The sequence below is a fragment of the Primulina tabacum genome, chromosome 13 (assembly GCF_025594145.1).
Source record: "Primulina tabacum isolate GXHZ01 chromosome 13, ASM2559414v2, whole genome shotgun sequence".
Lineage (NCBI taxonomy): Eukaryota > Viridiplantae > Streptophyta > Magnoliopsida > Lamiales > Gesneriaceae > Primulina > Primulina tabacum.
The window spans coordinates 23823573-23849515 of record NC_134562.1 but is presented as its reverse complement, the minus strand read 5'-3'; the positions used below and the strand labels follow the sequence as shown (position 1 = coordinate 23849515).

Genomic DNA, 25943 nt, shown 5'->3' with positions numbered 1-25943 from the left:
TGTCGTATCTGGGTTAGCCTCTTGAACATGCATGGCGAACACTCTTCCCTGTGTCGGTTGCGTCCAATGTGGGGAGTCCTTCAACATGTGGTCACTGGCTCCACATTTAAAGCATTTCCCTGATCCCCATAGACACTGCCCCGGATGTTGGCGATTGCATTTCTCACACACTGGGAAATTACCAGGTCTCTGCGAAGCCTTCTGCTGCAGGATAGGACCCTTGCCTTTCGGCGATCCCTGGTCTGGCTTATTCCCTAGCTGCCCTTGGTAAGGCAACTTGAACTGGGTTCTATGCTGTTGCTGCTGCTGCGGCGCCTGATAGGGCCTATTGCCCTGTCTGTTAGCCTCAATATTCCTCTGATCCTGTTCTTCCGCCAAAGCTCTAGACACGGCAACTGCATATGTACCAGGACCAGCAACTCGGACATCTCGGCGCAAGAGCGGCCGCAACCCATCCATAAAATGCCTCAACTTTCCCTGGGCATCATTAGCTATCAGGGGCACAAAATGACACCCCCTCTCAAACTTCCACACAAACTCAGCTACGCTGCTGTCTCCCTGACGCAACGTCATGAACTCCCTGGTCAGTCTGGATCGTACTTCTTCAGTGAAGTACTTGGAGTAGAATACCTCCTTAAATCCACTCCACGTCTGTGTTTGCAAGTTAACTGACACTAATGCACTATCCCACCACGGTCTGGCTTCTCCTGCCAGAAGGAATGTGGCACACCTGACTCTATCTGCATCTGTCAGTTCCATAAAGTCAAAGATTACCTCGATGGACTTAATCCATCCCTCGGCTATCATCGGGTCAGTGGTCCCCGAAAACTCCTTAGGATTCATCCTCCTAAACCTTTCATACACCGCCTCTGGTTTGGGCCTAGTGCATGCCTCCACTGTCGCCTGGTTCCGCGCAAACTGTGCGAAGAACTGCATCATTCCTGCAAGAATCTGTGCCTGCATATCTGGCGACGGAGGAGGAGGAGCGTCTCTCCCCTCCTCTCGGGCCTCTCTGTCCTCATCCCTTGCTTCTCGATTAATTATGCGTCTAGGAGGCATATTGATCCAACAATTTACCCAACACGTAAACCCAATGTCACGCATGAACATAATATCAATAGCATACGATGCACGTAACTCGAACTTAAAGCATGTACATGCTGAATTCATGACTTAATGCTTATTACACGAAATAATTCAATACTTTTAAACTTACAGACTTGAGGTGTGGCTTCGTGAGCTTCTCGCAACTGGCAGTAGGCATAACCCTTTACAAGAACACAGATCTGATACCAACTATAACGTACCGTACTTTACACTACTTGAAATTTGCGGAAAAATTAAAAAATTTCTTAAAATAAATCGTGAACCTTCAAAATTCGAGAAAAAAACTATTCATCACAACATAGTTGCAACAAAAGATCTCAAAAATAAAGTTTGCCAAAAGTACTTGTTTAAAATCTCATAATCAGTAACATAAATCATAGTATTTGAAACTTTCATAAATTCTTAAAAACTGGGCGGTCCTCGGGTCTAGCCTCCTGCTCAGTCCAAGCCAGCTCCTTAGTCCCCACCTCTCGTCTCCTCAAATGCATCCTCACCTGCATCGATCAAGTCTAGTGAGTCTAAAGACTCAACACATATAAACTGGAAGTAAGTAATACGTAATAAAATCACATGAAACTTTAAAATAGAACGTACATACTGGAACTTGAACTTGCATACCCAAAGCTTGAACATACGTGCATACATACATAGACGTGCCATAACATGAAACTTTTCTTAAACATGCTTGCATACTTGAACATACATGAACATACATAAACTTCATCATTTTGTGTAGAGGCATGTTTCAAAGCAAGTGACTCATACATAAATTCGCCTGATCAAACTAAACCACGGTACTGGGCTGACAGGGAAGATCCACTGCCACATACATGAGATCCCCGTTCATAATTTAACGGGTGGATTGGTCCGTGGTCATACTTTACCACTTTCCAATCCTGATCTAAACACGTTCATAATTTAACGGGGTGGATTGGTCCTGGTCATGATTTACCGCTTTTCAATCCCATACATAATTTGGTCACAAGATATTTAGCATACCTCAAAAACTTAAAAGTATTTTCTTTGCATGTCGAACATACTTACTTGGCGTTGAGAGATTCGTTGGATCTCGCTTGAGGCCACTGTTGCATATACTAACATGAGTTCATACACTTATCTTTCATATCTTAGACGTAGGTACTCGGGCTCGCCACCGAAGTAAATAAATAGATTATGACATTCTGAATCACTCGAGACTTGACCTCGTTTAATCATCGTACTAAACCATGACATATACCCCAAGAAAATCAATAAAACTTTTTCCCAAACTGGAGTACACGGACCCCGTGTCCAGGTCCGGCTACGGGTCCATGTAGGCTCTGTAAAATTATAACCAAAAAGAAGTAAGGACACGGACCTCGTGTCAGGGTATGTAAAATTATACCCGAAAAGAAGTAAGGACACGGACCCCGTGTCAGGGTCTATCTAAGGGTCCGTGTAGGCTCTGGAAAATGACACTTCGAAGGAAACAAAGGCACGGACCCCGTGCCTGGGTCCGTGTACCTGCGGGAGGAATAAACTAACAAACATTTCTGTGTTTGTGACTTAATCTCCCAAACTCGATCATCCCGACCATGAATCGACACCTCGAGACCCATCCTAGGATACTATAACACTGACTCAAGCCTATACAATTGTCCTAAAACAACCACGCATGACAAGTAACACAATAAACCCGTGAACACGACTGTTGATAACAAAACAATTCTTACGACTACTCATTATCCCAAGTGCCTAACGACACAAAACGAAACGTCAATAACCATCCCAACATCATTAACAATATACCTATATGCAGCAGCGATCATCCGTCGATCCCCAACGAAGCCTGCAACAATAAAACTTCAAGAACACATCAATAGCATATATTTTCAGAAAAAGCAGTTTGAGCAGTTCCACAAAAATGATCATAACTCACTCAATTGTTGTCCAAATATTTTGAATTTATTGTCAAATCAAAGGTATCGAAAAGTTCTACGTTTTGTATGTTGAACGTTTTTCCAGAAACTCGACCGAAAAATCGCAGTAATTTAAATGACAGTAAATTACGAGTTTTAGATCTAAAAACGTTTCAAAAATCGATCCAACAATTTTCTGCTCAAACTTTTCACATCACACATGGATTTTTACGCATAATAAACAACACAACGCATAATATGACAAGATCGACGCAGGAAAAATAGAATATACATGCCTTTAAATCTTTAACGTTACCAAAACGACGACTCCGAAGCGGGAAGGAAGCGAGGGTTGATCCAGGACGATCGTGCAACGATTTTCTTGAAATAAAACTCACGAAAATTTCTGGAGAATAAAAAGGAGAGGGGCGGCTGCTCTAGCTTCAAGGAACCCTAGACTTTTTGCTCTCCAAAATATAAAAGATCTGAAAATAAAATGTGTAGGTGTGTGTTGTGTGTTTTGGTGTGTGTAAAAATATGTAAGTGTGTGTGAGTGTGTGAAACGTGTGTGTGTGTTTTAACTAGGAGAATTTATTGCTAAAATAACTAATTAAAATGCTAATAAAAAGGTTAACTCACACTAATTTTAAAAAAAACTCCCCAATTAAAATAAATACACCCTAATTCTATAAAATTCTTCTTTTTAACAAAATAAAATGCACAAGGCCAACTTTAAAAGTTTCAAAATTCTAAACTCACTAAATACATAATTTAGGCTTTAAAATGCTGAAACTAATTAAATTAAATAATATGCCTCAACCTTAACTTAAAAATGAAATACCACATTTTAAAATTATCAAATATTGTCCCCGATCTCTTTTCCTCGATCTCACATCGAATAATCGCCTGAAGCATGAACTCGAGAAAATATTTTAAAGTGCATCACATAAACATACATAATTTAAAATAATGTAATTTAATCAGGTCATGCATCACTAAAAATCATTTTAAATTTAAATAAATGATTTAAAAATTAAATAAATGCATGGGTTTTACGTGTACTGATTTTGGGCTCTACATTAACGTACCATAATCCCACATTTTGAGTGCATTTTAAATATTTGAAAATTCTTTTGGCAACAGTAAAATGTGATTGCTTAGGATTTGCTTGAAATCTAGCAGACATGCAAACAGCAAACACAATATCAAGACGACTAGCAGTTAGGTACAATAATGAACTTATTAAACCTCTGTAGTGTGACGTCTCAACTAATATTCCCCCTTGATCATTGTCTTGTTTAAATGATGAACTCATGGGAGTGCTTGCGGCTGAACATGTTTTCATGTCAAATTTCTTGAGCAATTCCTTCGTATATTTAGTCTGACTGATAAAGATACCAGTTTCCAGTTGTTTCACTTGTAGATCGAGGAAAAATGTCAGTTCACCCATCATGCTCATTTCAAATTTGTCTTGCATTAACTTAGCAAATTTCTCACATAATTTGGGGTTAGTTGATCCAAATATGATATCATGAACATAAATTTGCACAAGTAAAATGTGATCATTTTTAGAAAATTTGAACAATGTCTTGTCAACTGATCCAACAGTAAAATCATGATCAGTTAAAAATTTTGAAAGTGTCTCGTTCCAAGCTCTTGGAGCTTGTTTAATACCATATAAAGCTTTGTTCAAATGATAGACATGATAAGGAAAAGAGTGATTGATAAAACCTGGAGGTTGTTCAACATACACTTCTTCTTGCAACTGACCATTCAGAAATGCACTTTTTACATCCATTTGATAGACCTTGAAGTTCTTGAATGATGCATAGGCCAGGAACATTCTGATTGCTTCCAGTCTTGCAACTGGTGCATATGTTTCATCATAGTCAATTCCTTCTTCCTGCCTATATCCTTGTGCTACCAATCTTGCTTTGTTGCGTGCAACTGAACCATCTTCATTCAGTTTATTTCTGAATATCCATTTTGTACTTATAATTGTTTTACTAACTGGTCTTAGAACTAAGTCCCAGACATTGTTATGGGTAAACTGATTTAGCTCATCTTGCATTGCATTTATCCAGTTAGGATCAGCAAGAGACTCATCAGTTTTCTTTGGTTCCAGTTGTGAGACAAAAGCAGAATGAATAAACAAATTAAGCATTTGATTTCTTGTTCTTACCGGGTCAGATGGATTACCTATCACCAATTCTGGTGGATGTGATTTCTTCCATCTGAGCTCATTATGTGTTGCTTCCATATCAGCAACTGCTTATGCTGGCAACTAAATGTTTTCAGTTTCAGTTGGAGCTGTTTTAGTTGGTAACTGAATATCACCAACTGATTATCAGGAGCAGGTTCCTGTTCAACTGATTGATCTTAAATTTATGGTTCAGGTGTCTGAAGGATATTTCTATTGATATGATTTTGTTCTTCATTTTCATCCTCCAAACCGATCTCTATAAATCGATCAAGTAGCACAACTGGATCATTTGGCTTATCAGGTAGTACAGTTTCATCAAAAACAACATGGATAGATTATTCAACATTTAAAGAATTTTTATTAAAAACTCTATATGCTTTGCTAACTGAAGAATATCCAAGAAATATCCCTCTGCAAATTTAGCATCAAATGATTTTTAACTATTTTTATCATTATCAAGAATAAAACATCTGCAGCCAAATATCTTGAAATAGTAAAACACACATTTTCTACCATGCCAGATCTCATATGGTGTTTTCACATGATTCTTATTAATCATTGATCTGTTCTGAGTATAACACGTAGTGTTTACTGCTTCAGCCCAAAACTTTTGAGAAATACCAGAATCAGCAAGCATTGTTCTAGCTGCTTCTTTGAGGGTCCGATTTCTTCTTTCAGCTACACTATTTTGCTGAGGTGTTCTAGCTGCTGAGAGCTCATGCTTGATTCCAGTATTTTTTAGAAAAGTTGAAAGATTTTGATTGATGAATCCAGTCCCTCTGTCAGACTTTATTCGATCAATCCCAACTGATTTTTCATATAAAAGTCTTTTGAAGAGCTTAATCAGTTGTGCAGCAGTTTGGTCTTTTGATTTGAGAAAAATTACCCAAGTAAATCTTGAAAAGTCATCCACAACTACTATGGTATATTTTATTCCCCTAAACTCATGACTGATATTGGACCAAAAAAATCCATGTGCAACAGTTCTAAGAATCGGGAAGATGATTTACAACCTCGGTTTTTGAATGAAGATCTTACTTGTTTACCAAACTGACCTGCTGAACAAATTTTATCTTTTGAAAAATCTATTTTGAGCAAACCAGTTACAAGATCGTGGTTACTTAGTTAGGCAATAGATTTAAAGTTTAAGTGGTTTAATCTCTTATGCCACAACTAGTTTTTAGAAGATTTGGAAACAATAAAACAAATTGGTGCATAAGGTTGTTCAGTCCAACTGACTTTGTAAGTATTACCACAATGATTTCCAATTAGGATGACCTCATCAGTTGAGTCTCTAACTGAACACGCATGTCTGTCAAACTGAACTGAGAAATTATTGTCGCATAACTGACTGATGCTTATTAAGTTATACTTCAAATTCTCCACTAGCAAAACATCTTTAATTATAAAGTTACCATGGATAAGCTTACCCTTACCCACAGTTTTACCTTTGGAGTTGTCTCCAAAACTGATGTTTGGCCCTGTATATTTGATCAGTTGAGATATCAAATTTGCATCTCATGTCATATGTCGCGAACATCCACTGTCTAGATACCAAGTTGATTCTGTGCTTGTACCTGTTATCTGCAATCACACAGTATATAATTTTGGTACCCATATTCACTTGGGTCCTAAACTGATTAGTCCTTTAGGAACCCAGACTTGAATCAGTCTAACTGATTTCCCAGTTACTGTGTTCCAAATGGTTTTTCTCGAATTTTTGGCAATATGTGTGTGATGTGAGGATGAAACAGTATGAATTATTTTTTTTTTCAACAAACTGTTCTTTTGATACCGTTTTTGAAATGGCTTACGGTTGTAATAATTGTAATAGTCATTCTTTGAGTACTGATTCTTGTAGACCAGTATTTTGAGTCAGTTGAACTCTTAGGGCTATATTCAATTCCATACCTTTTGCCTTTGTTCTTAATTTCAGTCGATTGAAAAGTTGGTTTACTTGGTTCTGAATGTTCATTTACCATAGTTGATTTTACAAAGGTAATGTACTTTTCTTTGTTATTATTCAACCTTGGCTGAGAATCACTTGCAGAGTTTTCAACATGACTGTTAAAACCTAAACTAGTTTTATCAGCAACTGATTTCTGAGCATTCTGCATTTCAGTTAATGTAATTGAGGACTTGTTCCAATCTTGAATCAGTTCGGTATTTTTTGAAATCTCAATTTTTAACTGACATATCAAAGCTTGGTTCTCGATCAGTTCGGCTTTTTGCTTCGCAATCTCCCCTTTTAGATACAACATTTCAACTGACTTATCAGTTTCAGTTCTATTATCAATGGGATCATTTTGCTAAGCTTTGACCTTCTCAAATGATCGAGCAAGTTTGTGATACTCATTTACCATGTCATGCAATGTGGTAATGAGTTCCTCACGAGTGAAATCAGTGGAGCTAAAGTCAAATACTTGTTCACTTGCTGAATCCAGTTCAGCATCATCTGCCATCATACACTTGACTTCCTCTTCATCATCACTTGAGCTGCTTGGGCTTTCTGGTTATGAATCATCACTGTCAGTTTCAGCCCACTTTGATTTGCTCTCTTCAGCCAAGAGCCCTTCATGTTTCTTTTTGGATGATCTCTTGTCATCCTTAGTCCTTCTCCTGTGCTCATAGGGCTTCTTTCCCTTATCAGTTGATACTCAACTGTCCTTCCTTGTCTTAGGACTGTAGAGCCCAAAATCAGTACACTTAAATCCCATGCATTTATTTAATTGTTAAATCTTTTATGTAAGTTTAAAATGATTTTAGTAGTCATCATTTATTTAAATTGCATTATTCTAATGTTTATGTGATGCACGTTAAATTATGTCTCGAGTTTCATGTTTCAGGCGATTATTCGATGCGAGATCGAGGAAAAGAGACCGATGACGATTTTGGCAATTTTAAAATGTGGTATTTTATTTTAAGTTAAGAATGGGGCATTTTAAATAATTTATTTAGTTGTAGCATTTTAAAAGCCTAATTTGGTTATTAGGTGATTCTAAAATTTCAGAATTTTAAAAGGTGTACCTATTGTGTATTTTATTTCAATTTTTAAGATGATAGTATTTTAGTTAGTGTTTAATTAACTTTTAATTAGGGGTTAAATTTTAATTAAGCAATATTTTTATCCCTAATTTGACTAAACACACACACACACACACACACACACCGAGACACACACACACATACATGTTTTAACACACACAACACACACACACATATATCAATTCAGATTTTCATATTTTTGAGAGAAGAAAACTAGGGTTCCTTGAAACAAGAACAGTCGCCCCTCTCTTTTTAATTCTCCAGCAATTTTTCGTTAGTTTTGTTGCAAGAAAATAGTTCCACGTTCGTCCCGGATAAAGCCTCGCTCCGTTCCCGCTTTGGTATCGCCGTATCATGAGTTTTCATATCAAAAGGCATGTATATTCTATTTTTCCAGCGTCGATCTCGTTATATTATGCTTTGTGTTGTTTATTATGAGTAAAAATCCATGTGTGATGTGCAAAGTTTAAGCAGAAAATTGTTAGATCAATTTTTGAAATATTTTTAAATCTAAAACTCATAATTTGCTGTCATTTGAATTACTGCGATTTTTTGGTCGAGTTTCTGGAAAAAATTTCACATATAAAATGTAGATCTTTTTGATACCTTCGATTTGATATAAAATTCGAGTTATTTGGATATGAAATGAGTGAGTTATGATCGTTTTCATGGGACTGCTCAAACTATGTTTTTTTAAATGCGTTCTTGACATGTTCTTGAAGTTATTTGTTACAGGCTTTGTTGGGCACCACCGGCTTGTGCTACTACATTTAGATATGTTATAGGATATATTTATGTGTTATTTGGTGGTTCGTTTGGGTCGGGATTGGCTTGGGATGTAATAAAAGTCGTAGAAGTGAAACGATGTCGAATTACGGGTTATTGTTGTATTGAAGTTGCTTGTCGATGCTTGGGGACATTTGGGGTGTTTGTACGGGTTTGAATCAATGTAATAACATCCTAGGATGAGTCTTGAGGTGTTGGTGTATGGTCCTTATGCTTGGATTGGAAGGATGAATCAATAAGTTAGTGAATTTTCGTGAATTTCCAAATACAGAGGCTACTCGGACCCCGACACGGAGTCCGTGTCCTTTTTCGTTAAAAAATACGAAATTCAAGTGCCTACCCGGACCCCTACCCGGACCCCTATCCGGACCCCTACACGGGGTCCGTGTACCCCCCTTTAAAAAAAATTTATTTTTAATTTTTTTTAAAATATTATTATAAAGTATAGGATTTGTTTTGTGGTTATGAATATAAAATATAGGATTTGTTTTGGGGTTCTATGTCATGCTTTAGTACGATGATTAAACGAGATCACGTCCCGAGCGATCTAAAATGTCATAAGCTATTTATTTACTTCGGTGCTGAGCACGAGTACCTACGTCTAAGTTATGCAAGTTAAGTGTTGAAATTCATGTTAGTATGTGCAGCAGTGACCCCAAAAAAAATCCAACGACTCCCTCAACGCCAAGTAAGTATGTTCGACGTGCAAAGAAAATAGTTTTAAGTTTTTGAGGTATGCTAAATGTCTTGTGACCAAATTATGTATGGGATTGGAAAGCGGTAAAGCATGACTAGGGACCAATCCACCCCGTTAAAGCATGAACGGGTTTAGATCAGGATTGAAAAGCGGTAAAGCGTGACCAGGGACCAATCCATCCATTAAAGCATGAACGGGGATCTCATGTATGTGGCAGTGGACTTTCCCTGTTAGACCAGTACTGTGGTTTAGTTTGATCAGACATATTTATGTATGGGTCACTTTCTTTGAAACATGCCTCTACACAAAATTATGAAGTTATGTATGTTCAAATATGTACTAGTATGTAATGCCCGATATTTAATTACTGTAATCAGACGTTGATTAATTGACAGAATTGAGGTTATAGGAACTCAAATGAAGAAGCAGGGCATCGTTACAGTATAAGCCAAGATGTTGGACCGAACATCTGGGGCCCGAGCGGTAGAAATGAACCGCCCGAGCGCCAATGCACCATTGGACAGAATTTTTGGCGCCCGAGCGGTAATATATTACCGCCCGAGCGCCAGGAGATGATCGGCTGAGTATCTCGACAGAAACTTCCGCGCCCGAGCGATAACTTGTGACCGCCCGAGCGCCAACCGGGATTAAAGAAGGAGAAGACACGTTGCTTTAACATGTAAATTGGATATATATATACAGACCTTCCTTCGAATTCAGCAGAAAAGAAAGGAAAAGGAACGAGAAATCTTTCAGAAATCCTTACGCCTTTATATTTCGATCTGCCCGTCTGATTTTGAATCTGAGTACAGTACTGAGTTTCTATCGACGCAGGCTTCAACTGGACGTAAGTTTTATTACGTTTCGATATGTCTTGGAAGTATGGTATTGTCAGAATCGGATATGATTCATATATGATGTTCCTGACATGTTAGACATCATAGAATCGAAGTCAAATTGAGAAACAGATTGATTATGAAATTGTTATGATTTTTCAGAAGTATATTGATTGATATTGGAAAGATTTGGATTATTGATTGATTTTAGATGGTATTGGATATTGGTTATGGATTGTAATTGATATCTGTTGATATTGTATTGACGGGGATATCGAGATTATTCCGTTATGTCGTTGAGTTTGAGTTAAATTCAGAATTATATAGATATTGATTATAAACCGTGATATTATATCTGTGATGTTGAGATTGACGGGGTTACTGAGACTGTATTGTTATTCCGTCGAAACATCAGCAAATTGATATTGATCAGATTCAGTATTTATTGAGATTGTGCCGTATGTCGTTGACATTGATCAGATTGTATGTTGATTTGAGTATTGATCAGAACAGGTCTTGAATTGAATTGTACGTTGACACAGTATATTCAGTATTGATTTGAGAGTGTATACTGATATTGTGCCTATTTGATATTATCAGTGCCAGATTGGGTATGGACAGATTTGACTCCGAGACTTCGACTTCGTCAGACCGAGAAGAGAAAGGTATAAATCAATGTTGATTCGGGATTACACAACTCGAGTTTGATTCAACTTGAGTTTCCCAAAATCACATGCTGAATTATATTGCATTGATATTTGCAATTCTTGGGATTGATATCCTTAGTCTATTAATTTATAGCAGATCAGGTGTCAAGTCATAGGCTGATGTGCCTAGTCTTTGGCTGATGTGCCAAGTCTTTGGCTGATTCGCCAAGACACTGGATGTTTGGTTTATATCGATGTCACTTAGGAGTTGATTCATTCCTATCGCTGAAATTCGATATAGGTGCCCATATCCAGATACCGGGATCCCTAGATTAGAGATGAGTCGAGTCTGAGATGACGAGTCTAGAGTTTTATTTACAGCTTTATATCGATATATGTCTTCTGATTTGATACATGATATTCATATATGTTTCATTCTTTGATATATTCTTTTATCTGATTGCATGTATACATTGTTTATACTGGGATGTATTTCTCACCGGAGTTATCCGGCTGTTGTCTTGTTTGTATGTGTGTTTGACAACAGGTGGGACAGGATCAGGATCAGGATCAGGAAGAGGATGAGAGATTATAGTTAGCGTGGAGATCCGGGCCCAGAAGTAGAATAGGATTCAGTACTTGATGTATAGCTGTTGAACCTAGGTGAGATAGAGACATGTAGTACATGATGTGTACTTTTATACTGACATGTATATTAGATAGATTACATTACGTTTCCGCATTTATATTTAAAAAGAAAAAAGTTTAGTCCCACTTTTCTAAATTGTTGTATTTAACATTAACAATGATTAAAACATGAATTAGCGTCCGGGTCCCCACAAAGTATGCATGCATGTTTGAGAAAAGTTTCACGTTATGGCACGTCTATGTATGTACGTAAGTTCAAGTTTTTACAAGAAAGTTCAAATTTCAGTACGTACGTCCTATTTTAAAGTTGCATGTGATTTTATTACGTATTACTTGATGCCTCCAGTTTATACATGTTGAGTCTTTAGACTCACTAGACTTGGTCGATGCAGGTGAGGATGCATTTGAGGAGACGAGGGGTGAGGACCAGTGAGCTGGCTTGGACTGAGCGGGAGGCTAAACCCGAGGACTGCCATGTTTTTAAGAATTTATGAAAGTTTCAAATACTCTGATTTCATGTTTGTTTACGATGTTCTAAAACAAGTATTTTCATTAGCAAAATTTCTATGGTGATCTTTTATTGCAAATACTTTTAGATGGTTGGCAAACTTGAGTGTAGTTGGTTTATGGAAAATGTTTTTAGACGAACGAGACATTTTAATGCAAATTCATAAGTTTATTTTATATTTAAGAAAATTTTTATTTTTTCGTAAATTTTAAGTAGTGTAAAGTACGGTACGTAACAAGGACATTCTGCTATAAAATGACCAGATTTGTCACAGTTGTAGCAAAAATAGGATTGTTCTTTGGATAGGTTCTTCTGATATTGCTTTTGGAAGTTTCCTTGATTCCTCCTCATGAACCTTCCAAATTTCTCGACAAACAATGACATAGCATCATTGCTCTGCTGATCAGCAGATTTTTCAACTGAACCAGTTGGTTCCAGTCTGACAGCAGTTAAAGCAGTTGTGGCAACAGGTGTAGAAGATTCCCCTTCTCTGGTCTGTAGTTCAAATTCATATGCATTTAGATAAGCAAATAGATCATGTAGTTCAACTTTGTTAAGATCTTTTGATTCACGCATAGCCATGGTCTTGACATCCCACTCTTTGGGAACACCTTTTACCACCTTCAGTGCCACTTCTTTGTTTGAGTACACTTTTCCAAGTGCATTCAGTTCATTGATGATGCAGCTAACTCTTTCATCATATTTGTGCATAGACTTTCCAGCTTTCATCTTGATATTATCAAATATTTGAACAGCAACTGATAGCTTGTTCTCCTTGGTTTGTTCATTTCCTTCACACAGTTGGATAAGTTTTTCCCATATCTCTTTAGCCGTTTTGCACATTTCGATTTTGCTGAACGTGACTTAGTCCAGTGTTTTGTATAAGATGTCCTTGGCCACATTGTCTAGATTGGATTTCCTTTTGTCCTCGGTTGTCCATTCATCTCTGGACTTTTCTATGCTACGAGGTGCCCCGTCAATAATGGTAACTGGCAGTGTTTGCTTTTAGAATCTTCATGGAACTATCAGTGATGACATATCACATGTCGTCATCTTGTGCAGTTAAATGAACCTGCATTCTGATTTTCCAGACGTCAAAATCTTCTCTGGAAAACATCGGTATTTTGTTGAATGAAGACATGTTGATCAGTTGTAAGTAAGAATATTATGACACAAGATTCAACTGCTCTGATACCACTTGTTAGGATCGGTTGATTGGTTGAAAGGTGTTTAGAAGGGGGTTGAATAAACACTCACGACTTTTATAACCTTTTCCACGACTTTTATAACCTTTTCGAATGAAGTGTCAGTTTTGTGATAAACTGAAACTTAGGAATCTTGTCAGTCGATGACAATCAGTTTAACTGAATATAGTTGCGAAAATAAATGACTGAAGTAATAACACGAAGATTTATGGATGTTTGGAGATTGAATAACTCCTACGTCACCCCTTCTATCACAAGGATAGGATATGCACTAAAAGACTTTGATCAATACAAAACTTGTACAGACCCACTTCAGTTTGGACTTAACACTGCCAAAACTGAAACTCTTAGTTTACTAAATTTCTCACAGTTCTCGACTGGACTTAGCACAACTGATCTAGTTTAGATCAATTAAATAGTACAATGGTTTGTGCCAGTAAACTCGAAAGGTAGCCTCAAATGCTACGAATAATTCTGATAAGTGTGAGCTTTTTGAATCTCAAAATGAGAGTAGTAAATTTAGCAGGGTAACAACAAGCTTGAGAGAATAGATGAATCAAATTGATAAGTGTTGGTTAGTTCTCAACTGCTCTTCTCGCCTATTTATAGGCTTCCTTCCAACGGTAACATTAAATATAATTTGAATCTTTATATCCGTTGATTTCCACGTCAATATACTTCTGACATTCGTACACTGCAAGTTCTGAAATGCGGCGGTCCACTACGAGTTGCAGTCTGCTTTGTACTGTTGTCGGTTGAGTGTCCTTTTCAACTGATGACGTGTTCAGTTGAGTGATCAGCTGATATGTAGACGCTGGTAAGCTCACAACTGAATATTTCAACTGATCAGTTTCCAACTGATCAGTCAGTTGACTTTGTAGACTCAGTTCGGCTAGTTTCAGTTGCCTTTCATAACCTGCGCATTAATCTTCAGTTAGGCAACTGTCAGTTTGTGATCAGTTAGTTCAATAGATTTAATCTCTTATTTTGTCAAACCACCGAAATTAAGTTTCCAACAGGTCGCATTACTACTATAAATATAGATCAAGACCATCAACACATAAATAGGGTGGAAAAACAAGAGAGAAAATAAAGGGCACTCTTATTGCATATCAGCTTACAAAGAAGCAATCAGCTCAGTCGAGGGAACATTTCAAGTTATATCAGCTTAGTGTAAAAGCTTATTTCTCTCAGTGTGTGAGAAAACCTTTTGGGTTGTTTTCATAGATCAGTTCTCTGACACACACACCACCACTCAAATATCGTCTTGCACAAAGACGTAAAAGTTGTGTATGTAGTCTTTGGCACACAGACGTTAAACAAGTGTTGGCTGGAAGGTGATGCCTTCAGTCTAGACTAGGATTTTTCAATTAGGCAGTGGTTAAGTCCTAAGTTGAGTGGGTTTGTACAAGGTGTTGTATAAATCAAAGTCTTCTAGTGAATTCTACCCAAGGTGGTAGAAGGGGTGACGTAGGAGCAGTTTAAATCTCCGAACATTCATAAACATAACTTATGTATTAACTGCTTAATTGTTTTTTAAATTGACTTGATCAGTTCAGCTGATATCAGTTCAATTCTTTCTATAGCTGAACTGATAGAAGCCAGAACTGATTCCCCGTATTTTAGTCGATCAGTTTACACTAGTCTTTAAAATCATTAAATTTTTCTTAACTATGGATTACTTCGAGTGTTTTCCGCTTGATTTGAAACCAAACTCGATATATCTCATCGATGTATACATTCTTAGAACACGAGCTATTACAGCTCATTGAGATTATTGTGTTTGAAGTACCCTCGCAGGTGTCCGAACCGATCCATCAGCTTTGAATTACTTTCTCTTGGATTTTCATATAATATTTGGTTGTTTTTTTAAAATGGTGCAAAATATTCATATTTTAAACGCTTAGTGTTTCGGTCGAATGAATTAGAAAAAAATTTCTAGTAATTTTTAAAAAATGAATAGTAAACGTTTCAGATTTCAACAGTACATACGGTTATCAATCTGACAATGAACGAAGTGGAAAGTAGAGTGCAAGTCAAGCTGAAGAAATTTGTCAGGTGGCCGAACCACAGAATAATTCTTCATTTCTTTGCAATCAATACTCTAACGAATTTGGAGTATTTGATCGAGCTTAAAAGGCAGGTTTTGGAATCAACATAAACCAAGTGAGTGAAAAAACCCTTACGAGACAAAAATTACTAGCCATGATGTTGAGAGAAAGCGCTCTGCGACTTCTGGTAACATATAAAAGAAAAAAAATTTATTCTCACAGAACAATTTCATGGATTGACAAAAGAGATCTCGTCAAACCAAACGGACTTAGAAAAACAATTAAAACAGCTAGATCAGTCAGAAAATTTAATTCCTCCACGTCAAGAAATCTTGATTGATCCTATTCCATCTCAAATTCCAACAATTCAACAACCAGCTGAAGAACAGCTAGAATAAATACAAATCATATGTACTTATTTGAGGGACTTCCAAAAATCTCTTTGACTACCACAGCCGAGATGTTGCAATCACTTGGCAGTACGACTGTTCTAGAACTGATTCATGTTATCTGCCCCTCCAACAACATATTCAATAATTATCACTACTATTTCTCTCCAACAAATTGGCACAGAAGAGTCTACACCTGATTCGTCCTCTCAAGTTCTACCAAAGTACACAAAAACAGAAACCTAACAACAGAACATTTCTTCTCCGATGTCATCTGTCGATGATTTAATCTGCAATTTGTTTCAAGCTCATCCATCTCCAACAACAAAAGAGCTTCAAGATAAAAATGCTGACCAATAGTTTGAGCAGATTAGTCTGGTACATCATTATTACCATCCGTCCGATCAGCACGATCACTCAGAACAGTGTGTACTGCAGATTGAACCAACTTCTTACTCTTTGAATCAGTCTCCGCCATAAATAAACCTCACAGAACAGGAAAATGTTTCTCAAAATTTCAGTGACATCGATATAATTCATATATCTTTGTCAAATATTTAGAATGAGATACCTGGGTTGCCGGATCAAACTGTGATTTCTCTGGATCTCGAATTATTCAAGACTAAGATGCATGCTCAATCACTAATTTTCTCCATATTTTGAAACGAATCGAGAAACAAGAAGTTCTGCTAACAGGTCACATTGAAATACTTGGCAAACAACTTTCTGAAGTTGTTGACTACCTTCAAGAAGGGAATGTTGATGTCAAAAAGAGAGAGAGATGCAAAGAACTAGAAAAACCTAAGCCCTCTACCTCCTCGTCTCAGCACAAGAAACTACCTGGTAGAAGTTCTGGTAGTGGTCATCGTAGCAGCTCAAGTGGCGGATACAGATTTAGTAACTCTTCTCATCATCCTTTTAAAGACAAAGTCTTGCTAAAATTATTGTCAAATTTAGACCTCTTATCAAAATTTCTTCCCACATTTTCATATTAAAAAATTTGTAGATAGATTCTTAAAAAAAATTAGAATTGTTCGATAGATTTCGTAATTGAAAACTAATTAAAACTGAGAAGAAAGTCTTGCTAAATTTTTTTAAAGACAGAGCCTTGCTAATTTATCCAAAGGGAAGCGGGAGAATTGGAGAAGAATAAATGGACACAGATTCTAATGGTGGTGGCTTTCAGTTAAAACTAGTGCACCGACGCACGCGTTGCGTGTTTTTATAATATTTTTTATAATTCATTTGATTTATATTTAAATGAGGGTCAAAATATAATTATAAGAAATAGTGAAGTACTACACTATAATATTGATATATAAATTAAAATAAATTGAAAAATAAAAGTAAAAAGAATAACACCTTAGTGAGAATTGAAATTGTAACCTAAACCCCAAAAAACAATGACTCTAACCGCTGAACTACATGTAACTTGCATTAAAATTTGAACATTTTATTAATATATATAATTATTAGAACATACCATGACGCCAAAGTTAGTTACTCTAAGTGTCTCAAACTTAATAAAATAGCATAGATATGGGATTCTAGAGTTAAGAATATTGAAAAAATTATCCCAGTCGAGCCCGAGATTTATGTGGTCTCAATCGAATTTTAAAACTAAAGCCTTCAATTAATATGGTCATGTGTTCAATTAGTTTTCCCCAATTAAGGGAGTTTTCAAAATTAAATTTGTCGATTATAAAATCAGATATAAAAGATACATAAATTCAAAATACTTATTCTTTGTAAATTAAAATTTTTGATATCGTATTAATAGGTTCTTAAAATTTGGGATGATACTCACGGAAAATTTTAGGCTCCGTTTTCAGCAAGTGTCACTAGTCCAGATGCAGGTTTTGAAATTACCCTGAGCCTGAAATCACAAATAAGATCGTTAGAAGGGGGCCAAGAGGGTGTCCTGGCGTAGCCCTTCCGACGCTCAAGTCAGAGACTGAGGATATATGGGGGGAGCAGCTAAGGGTGATGCTGAGAATAATATAGTGAATGAATCAACTGAACACTCAAACCTGGTATTTATAGGAGAATACATGGGCCCTTGATGGGCTTGTCTTCCACTTGGGCTAGAGGATGGGCCAGGGGTAGTGGGCCCATCCATGGGGTATCACCAGTCTCCCCCTCCCGAGTCGAACTGAATCGTAGGTTCAAAGTTTGATTAATTGGGTTATCCTCGATTTATCGGCGACGAAGGCATACCGTGTTAGAGAAATTTACTTGGTACGGTCATTTGTCATCCCACATCCCTTCCTGGTAGTGAGTCAAAACTTAGGAATTTGTGGCACATTCATCCCTCACATAAGATCATCATTCCTACCTCTAAAGACCGACCCTATCTAGCTCCCAAGGGCTGCTACACCTTCTTTCAGCACCACCTTGATGCCGATCTTCGTTTTCCCTTATGTGACTTCTTCCAGGAGTCGAGCAATTATTATCAAGTGCATCTGGGTCTGCTCACTCCCAATGCTCTCCGCTTGATAAGCTGTTTCACTGTGTTATTCCGGGCCCTAGACCTCCCTTTGAATTGCATCACCTTCTCCTACTTCTTAGTTCTGTCCAGATCAAAAGAAGGACCATTTTATGTGACTTCTCGGTCTAGCCATAAGCTTTTCGAGGGGGCTCCTAGTCATGTGAAGGACTGGAAAAAATACTTCTTCTTTATCCAGCCACCCGAAGAATTGACTTGTTCTACCGATTGGTACCCTACTTTCACCAAGCCTGAACTTTCTAAGGGTTACAAGAAATATAAGAAATATCTGCAGATAATGAGTATACTAGGAGTTCGATACTTTAGCATTCCCCAACTTCTATTTGAAGATCTCCTGTGCCATGCCGGGTTAAGTCCCGCGAAAATTAAGCTGAAGGAGGACGCCAGTAGATATTCTCATCTCTTCACCCTTTCTGTCTCTCTTTTGATATTGTGTTCTTTGATAATATTCTCATTCGGTTCACTGTTTTTATTTGCAGGTGTTAGAATCATGAATGCTCCATTGCTTCGCGAGGTTGCGAAAAAGAAGGCTGGGACTTCATCCTCCGCCCCCCAGAAGTCAGTCATTCCAGCAGTCACGATGGGCATAAAGGGAGACTGTTATGCTGCTGAGAAGAAGAAAATAGGTTCTTGCTCTACTACTGCGAAGAGACCTGCTAGCTCCCCTACTGCTGTGAAGAAGAAGGCAGGCTCATCCTCCTCCACCCCAAAGCGAGCCTCCTCTCCACCTCCTCGAGCCAAGTCCCCTCCTTCGTCTGGTAAGAAGAAGGCGTCCACTGATCCTAGCCCGTCAGTCCCACAACATGGTAAGCGCAAGATTTCTGAGATCTCAGTCGTATCGGTCTCTTTTCCAGAAGGGTCCGGGTCGGAGGAGGGGCCTCCCCCTGCATCGGGGGTACATCCTCTATACACCCCGAATTCGACCATCGTGGGGCGGGGTCCTACTCATCTGGCTCAGAATATAATATATCAGGCTTCCCTCTGACACGGATGCAGCATTCATGAGTTCACTGGGGTGGTCTGAACTCACTCGCCGAACATGCAGCAGTATCACTGAGGTATACTTATCCTTCTAGTTTCTAGATTGATGTCCAATACATGTTTGATATTCTTGTTGTCTTTTCACTCTTGTCTACTTATTCAGGACATGATGTACGTAGGGGAGTTGGTTGAGCGCGCTAACGCCACTCGATCTAGCGCCTGCCAAGACTTACGCGAGGGCAAGGCTCTAAATGACCAGCTCCAGGTTACTATTGATGAGATGAAAGTGACACATGCTAAGGAGCTTCCGGAGTCTCAAGCTCGAGGTGACGAGCTTCTGAAGGAGAAACAGGAGCATCAGTGACGGGCAGGGGACCACGCGAAGGAGAACCAGAGGCTGAAAGAAGAGTTAAAGAATGCTCGAGCTGAAGCAGCACAAATCCGTAGGGACCTCAAGGACGCCAAGGCGCAACATGCTTCGAAGCTTCTTCATTCAAGGAAGAATTCCTCAAGTCCGAGGAGTTCACCGAGATCTGCGCCCCTAAAGGTTATCATTTCCTGGAGGTGGGTTTCGAGGGTGCAGTCAGGCCTTTTCAAGGCTCAGGGCTATCCTCCGCCAGACGCCTCTACTGACTTCATCGACATTGAGGGTTTCATAGCGAGTCTCTCCCATGATTCTTAAACCGAGCTCCTTTACTTATGTAATTTTTTCATTTATGCAGACATTGTATGTCTTCGGGCCATATTCTGTTATTTTCTGCACTACTTTACTTTTCATATATTATGCGACTATGGATTTTATGACGTTTATATCTCTCCTTTTGCGCACTTTCGGTATGTACGAACTCGTTTTCTGCCATATTGAGTATTTTGCATTTGCATTCACTGCTTCTTCTGAATTTATCTCTGATGTATTTAAATCACTAGGGTGAATAAAATCGGCGGAGTGCGAATTCCTCTGCTAGTCGATGCCTTAGGTTGAAAATAAAATTCAACGTCCTCGCTCTCTAACTCCTCTGCTAGGCGATGTCTTACAGGAAAATAAAAATTCAACACCCTCGCTCTCTAACTCCTCTTCTAGGTGATACCTTAGCAGGAAAATAAAAATTCAACACCCTCGCTCTCTAACTCCTCTGCTAGGTGATACCTTAGCAGGAAAATAAAATGTTTTTTCTTCTTCCCAACTATGCTCCTCTACTAGGCATAGCATAAGTAGGAAAATAAAAATTTTTTCCCGCCCCAACTCTGCTCCTCTACTAGGCACAGCATAAGTAGGAAAATAAAAATTTTTCTCCTGCACTCTGCTCCTCTACTAGGCGATGCCTTAGTAGAAAAATTTTAATTTTTCTCCTGCACGCTGCTCCTGTACTAGGCGATGCCTTAGTAGGAAAATTTTAATTTTTCTCCTGCACGCTGCGCTTCTACTAGGCGATGGTTTAGTAGGAAAATTTTAATTTTTCTCCTGCATGCTGCTTTTCTACTAGGCGATGCCTTAGTAAGAAAATTTAATTTTTCTCCTAGACGCTACTCCTCTACTAGGCGATGCCTTAGTAGGATAAAATAACTTTTCTCCCCTCAAAATACAACAACATTTATGAACTGAAAAGAAAAACTTGATTTTATTGAATCCCAAATGATTACATAGGAATATTCGAAATGAAATACATCAACAAGTAAATCAAGGATAATTTTTTCTAAGGTGATAAGCGTTCCAGGGCCTCTTCAATGCCTTGCCTTGCGCATTCTCCAAGTAATAGACTCCAGAGCTCATCCTTTCGATAACTTTGAAGAGACCCTACCACTTTGGGTCCAAATTTCCTCTCTGCTCTTCTTGCACCTTTCTCAGGACCAAGTCACCTACCTGAAAGTTTCTCTGAATGAACCTCCGATTATAAGACTGTGCAATGCGGTTCTTATAAGCTTCCATGTGAATGCTGGCAGTCTCTCTCTTTTCTTCCAGAAGATCAAGGTCAGTGGCGTGTCTCGCACCATTGTCCTCGTCATAAAACATTACCCTTGCCGATTCCAACTCAATCTAAGCCGAGAGCACTGTCTCATTACCATAGAACCAAACTGAAAGGAGTTTCTTTGGTTCCTTCTCTTGGAGTGGTTCAGTACGCCCATAAGACGCTTGGTAATTCATCCACCCAATTTTCCTTAGCATTTCCAAGTCGAACCTTCAGACCCTGCACCAGCGTCTGATTAGTCACCTCCACCTACCCATTACTCTGCGGGTAAGCTACAGATGTAAAGACTTGTTAGATCTTCATTTTTTTACACCAGGCTTGGATCTTAGCCCCTTGGAACTGTCTCCCATTATCAGATATCAATCTTCTACGCACCCCATATCTGCACACTATATTCTTGCACAAGAATTTCAGGACGTCATTCTCAGTGATTCTTGCCAACGGCTCTACTTCCACCCATTTCAAGAAATAGTCAACTGCCACCAATAAGAACTTCTTCTGATCATGAGCTATAATAAAAGATCCCACAATATCCATTCTCCATTGGTCAAAAGGACAGGCGGCCGTGATATCCTTCATCATCGCGGTCGGCCGGTGATGCAACCGGGCATGACATTGACAACTATCACAAGACATCACTAACTCTTGAGCATCATGCAGCACTGAGGGCCAACAATAACCGACTAGCAGCACCTTCCTTGCAAACGCATAAGCCCCCAGGTGATTTCCACAGCACCCCTCATGAACTTCTCGGAGTACATAATCAGCCTCTTGAAAACTCAAGCATCGAAGAAGCGGCCCTGCAAAAGATGTTCTATACAACACTTCTCCGACCATCACATAACACGAACACTTTGTCTTCAACTTACGAGCTTCGCGAGGGTTATCAAGAAGCTTTCCCACTTTCAGGTAGTTAATTATGCCACTCCTCCAATCCTCCTCCTCCTGTTCAACTGTGGGCGAACTCGTGTGAGGTGTGAATTCAACTTGAAATACCACATCTCTAGTCTTCCAACTTCCCATTGTTCCAGCAATTTTGGCTAGATTGTCCGCCTTTTCATTTTCTTTCTTGGGAATCTGTTCAAATGTAATCTCTGTGAATTTCTCTCTGACTCTATCCACTTCTTGAGCATACTCAATAAGTTTTTCATGTTTCACATCATACATTCCCTTCATCTGTTGTGATACCAGCTGTGAGTCAAAAAAAAATAAGTACCCGGTGTAACGCCCCGGAAATTTAAAGGTCCACGCAAACCACATGCATGCAATTATTAAATTCTTTTGTATTTTAATTAAATGTTTTAATTGCATTATTTAATTATGTTGTGCATATTTTCATGTTTAAAATATACTTTTCTACATGGTTGCATTAAAATATATTTTTAAAAAAGTTATTCGAGTTGCGATCGACGAATGGATACCGATGGCTGAAAAATAGAAAATGTTTTTATTAAATAATTATTTTCAATTATTTAAAATATGATTGTGGGTTTTTCTTATTTTTGAAAATATGGGGTTTTGAGATGATTTAATACGCCGGGACGAAAATTTTATCGGTGTTGGTTTTTCATCAAAAATGCGAACTTTTTAGCAACCCGGCTATTTAATCTACAAACTATTTTACCAAAAACTATTTTAATATTTTATTTAAATCTTAATTAAACTAATGGGCCTAATTGATGGCTTAATAGGCCTAAAAGCCTTGTTAGTGTTTAATTAGTATATAATATATGATTAGCACCCCAAAACCCTACAACTCCCATTGAAAACTCACGCCCACAATTCTGAAATCCTACCTAGACTACACGGCACACACTTGCTTAGTAATTGAAGAAATTTTTGAGAATTTGCCAAGGTGATTCAAGCCAAAGGCCTTGCTCCGTTCTTCGTCATCGCCAACGGTTTTTCGTGCGTAAATCTCGCAAAGGCACGCCTACTCTTCCCTTCTAAAACATCATCACACCATATTATATTTTTGTGCATGAAAAATACGAAATTCAAGTGTCACTTTGCATTATTTTCGAAATTTCATGTATATGGGTTCTAAAACATGAGTTTTTTTTTTGCCAATAACATGTATTTATATGGAATAAGGGACTGCCATGATATAGGATCAGACCATCATGCTCTCACGTGAATTTGGACACCAAACCATACGCACACACGCTGCACCGAATCGAGAAAAAAAAGGAGAAGCACTTTCCTGTGCAAACTGTCATGGAGTTCGGGTTTCATGTTGGAATGCCAGGGCTTGGTTGGCTCGTTCCAGGGGTTGTCCAGGGTCACGAGGGAGTCAAGGGTAGGGTCTTAATCATGCCAGGGTTCAAACTAAGGGGACTGGGAGGAGTCCTACCCACTATGGGCTCCTACCCGAGAGTGCATGTGAGGCGCGCAGGTTCAGTGCTTGCGTGGGGGCTATGAGGCTTGGCCTGGGGTTCAAGGGCTGGGTCAGGGTGCGTCCTAAGGGTCCTAGGCGAGTGCTGGAGTGGCTGGTTAGAGAGCCAAGCCATGGGTTAGAGTCCTAGGCACCAAAACGTGAGGGTCATACCTATGCAGTTCTCGGCCAGCACATGGTGGGACTTGGGGGACTTGGGTTTTTATGTTTGGGGGTTTTCTGTGGGTTCTTATGGTTCAGTAGGGTACCTAAGTGGTTTGGTAATGGTCTGGTTCATTATGATTTGGGGGTGGCTCGATAAAATCGAAAGATGGCTCGGGTTGAACCTTCAAGGGTCAATTAAGGGTTTTAACCACTAAATTAAATTGGAAAAGGGCTCACGGGGGTCGAGTTGCGGTCCATAAGGGCTAAAATATTATAAAAAGACTAAATTTAAAATTTAGAAATTTTATATTAAAGTTTGGGATTTTTCGGAATTAAAACACCTTCAAAACGACATGTTGAAAGATGTGAAGGGATTGTGACTACTGAATATGTTGGAAATGTCGTGAGGGTTATGGTCCCAGTGGGAGCTCGACGATCGTGTTTCCTTGGATACGGATACGAATACGAATATGTTAATACGTTGGTCAGGGTCCAGTTGACAGGTGAGAGTGTTGCTGGTGTCCCCCGCCGCCCAGTACTGTGGTTTTCTTTTGATGAATCCATCGCCCAATACGATCAAGAATACGAGTCACAATCACGATCTGAATTTAACAAACACGAACATGAATATGAATACGAATATGGACATGAATATGAATATGTTTAAGTGATATGATTATGTCTTTTGAAAATATTTTTATGCATCATGAAAATGTTTACGAAAACATTTAAGTTTAAGTTTATGAATCCTCATGAAAATGATATTTTAAGTACAAGTATTTTTCACCGTTATATGTTAACTGTATTACGTATTACTTGTTATCAAAGATAGGACGTGTTGAGTCTTTAGACTCACTAGGTGTGTTGATGCAGGTGAAATAAATAACTATGATATTGGAGGTCTTGACGAGTGACTTGCTGGACTGTCGGTGCACATAACCCGAGGACTAGCGCTTCTATTTCCGCATAAAAGTTTATGACTTTAAGTTAAAGTTTTTTTCAACATTTTACTTTATGCTTTTGAGAGATTTTTGAGAGGTAGTATGGGCTACACTTTTCAAATATTTATTGCTTTTTAGGCTTGGTAAAACGCTTTACGATTTATTGTCTTGACTATTTCTTTTTGCATTTTCAAATAGTAGTTGGGTGTTTATTTAAAAAAAAATAAGGGTGCAAAGGTATTTTATGAATATGTGGATGTATAACCGAAAGTGTGAGGATTTTAAAAAAAAAATTCTAGTACTTTTTAAGAAAATGAATAAGCAAACGTTTCACCCGGGTAGCTCCGACGTTCCTGGCTGCTCGAAGTCCTGCCAACACAGCCTCATACTCTGTCTCATTATTGGAAGCTCGAAATTCCAACCTTACCGCTAACTTCACCTCCTCCCCAGCTGGTGAAATCAGTACCACTCCCACCCCACTTCCCTCCTTTGAAGAGGAACCATCCACATATACTTTCCAAGGGTCCTCATTTTCTTGATGCACGGTCTCAGCTAGAAAATCGGCTAAGGCTTGCGCTTTAATAGCTGTTCTCGGCTCATACTGGATGTCATACTCTCCCAGTTCAGTAGTCCACTTAACCAAACGGCCATACATATCTGAATGAGTTAAGATCTTTCTCAATAGAATATTGGTGAGCACAACAATTGGATGAGACAAGAAGTAGGGTCTCAAACGTCTTGCTGTCATCACCAAAGCCAAAGCCAATTTTTTCAACCCTGAATATCTGATCTCGGCCTCTTTGAGTGCATGCGAAACATAGTAAACCGGCTGTTGCACTGATCCCTCAGGCTTGACAAGGACCGAACTCATAGCCCCTTCAGTGGCAGATAAATATACCCACAACGGCTCACCTGTTGCCGGTTTGGCCAGGACAGGAAGCTCAGCAAGGTACTCCTTCAATTCTGTGAAAGCCTTCTCACAATTCGGA

The 25943-nt window shown here is 38.6% G+C and overlaps 1 long non-coding RNA gene across 2 annotated transcripts; it reads right to left on the bottom strand.

Moving 5' to 3' along the window:
* Nucleotides 1-15953: 15953 nt before the first annotated feature.
* On the bottom strand, nucleotides 15954-16942 carry LOC142522867 (uncharacterized). 2 transcript variants are annotated; one of them, XR_012814541.1, is made up of 3 exons: nucleotides 16861-16942; nucleotides 16592-16763; nucleotides 15954-16506 (listed from the first exon to the last, which is right to left on the bottom strand). It is a non-coding gene; the product is annotated as an uncharacterized LOC142522867 (long non-coding RNA). The 2 variants fall into 2 exon arrangements; XR_012814540.1 differs by having other exon boundaries at nucleotides 15954-16763.
* Nucleotides 16943-25943: the final 9001 nt, after the last annotated feature.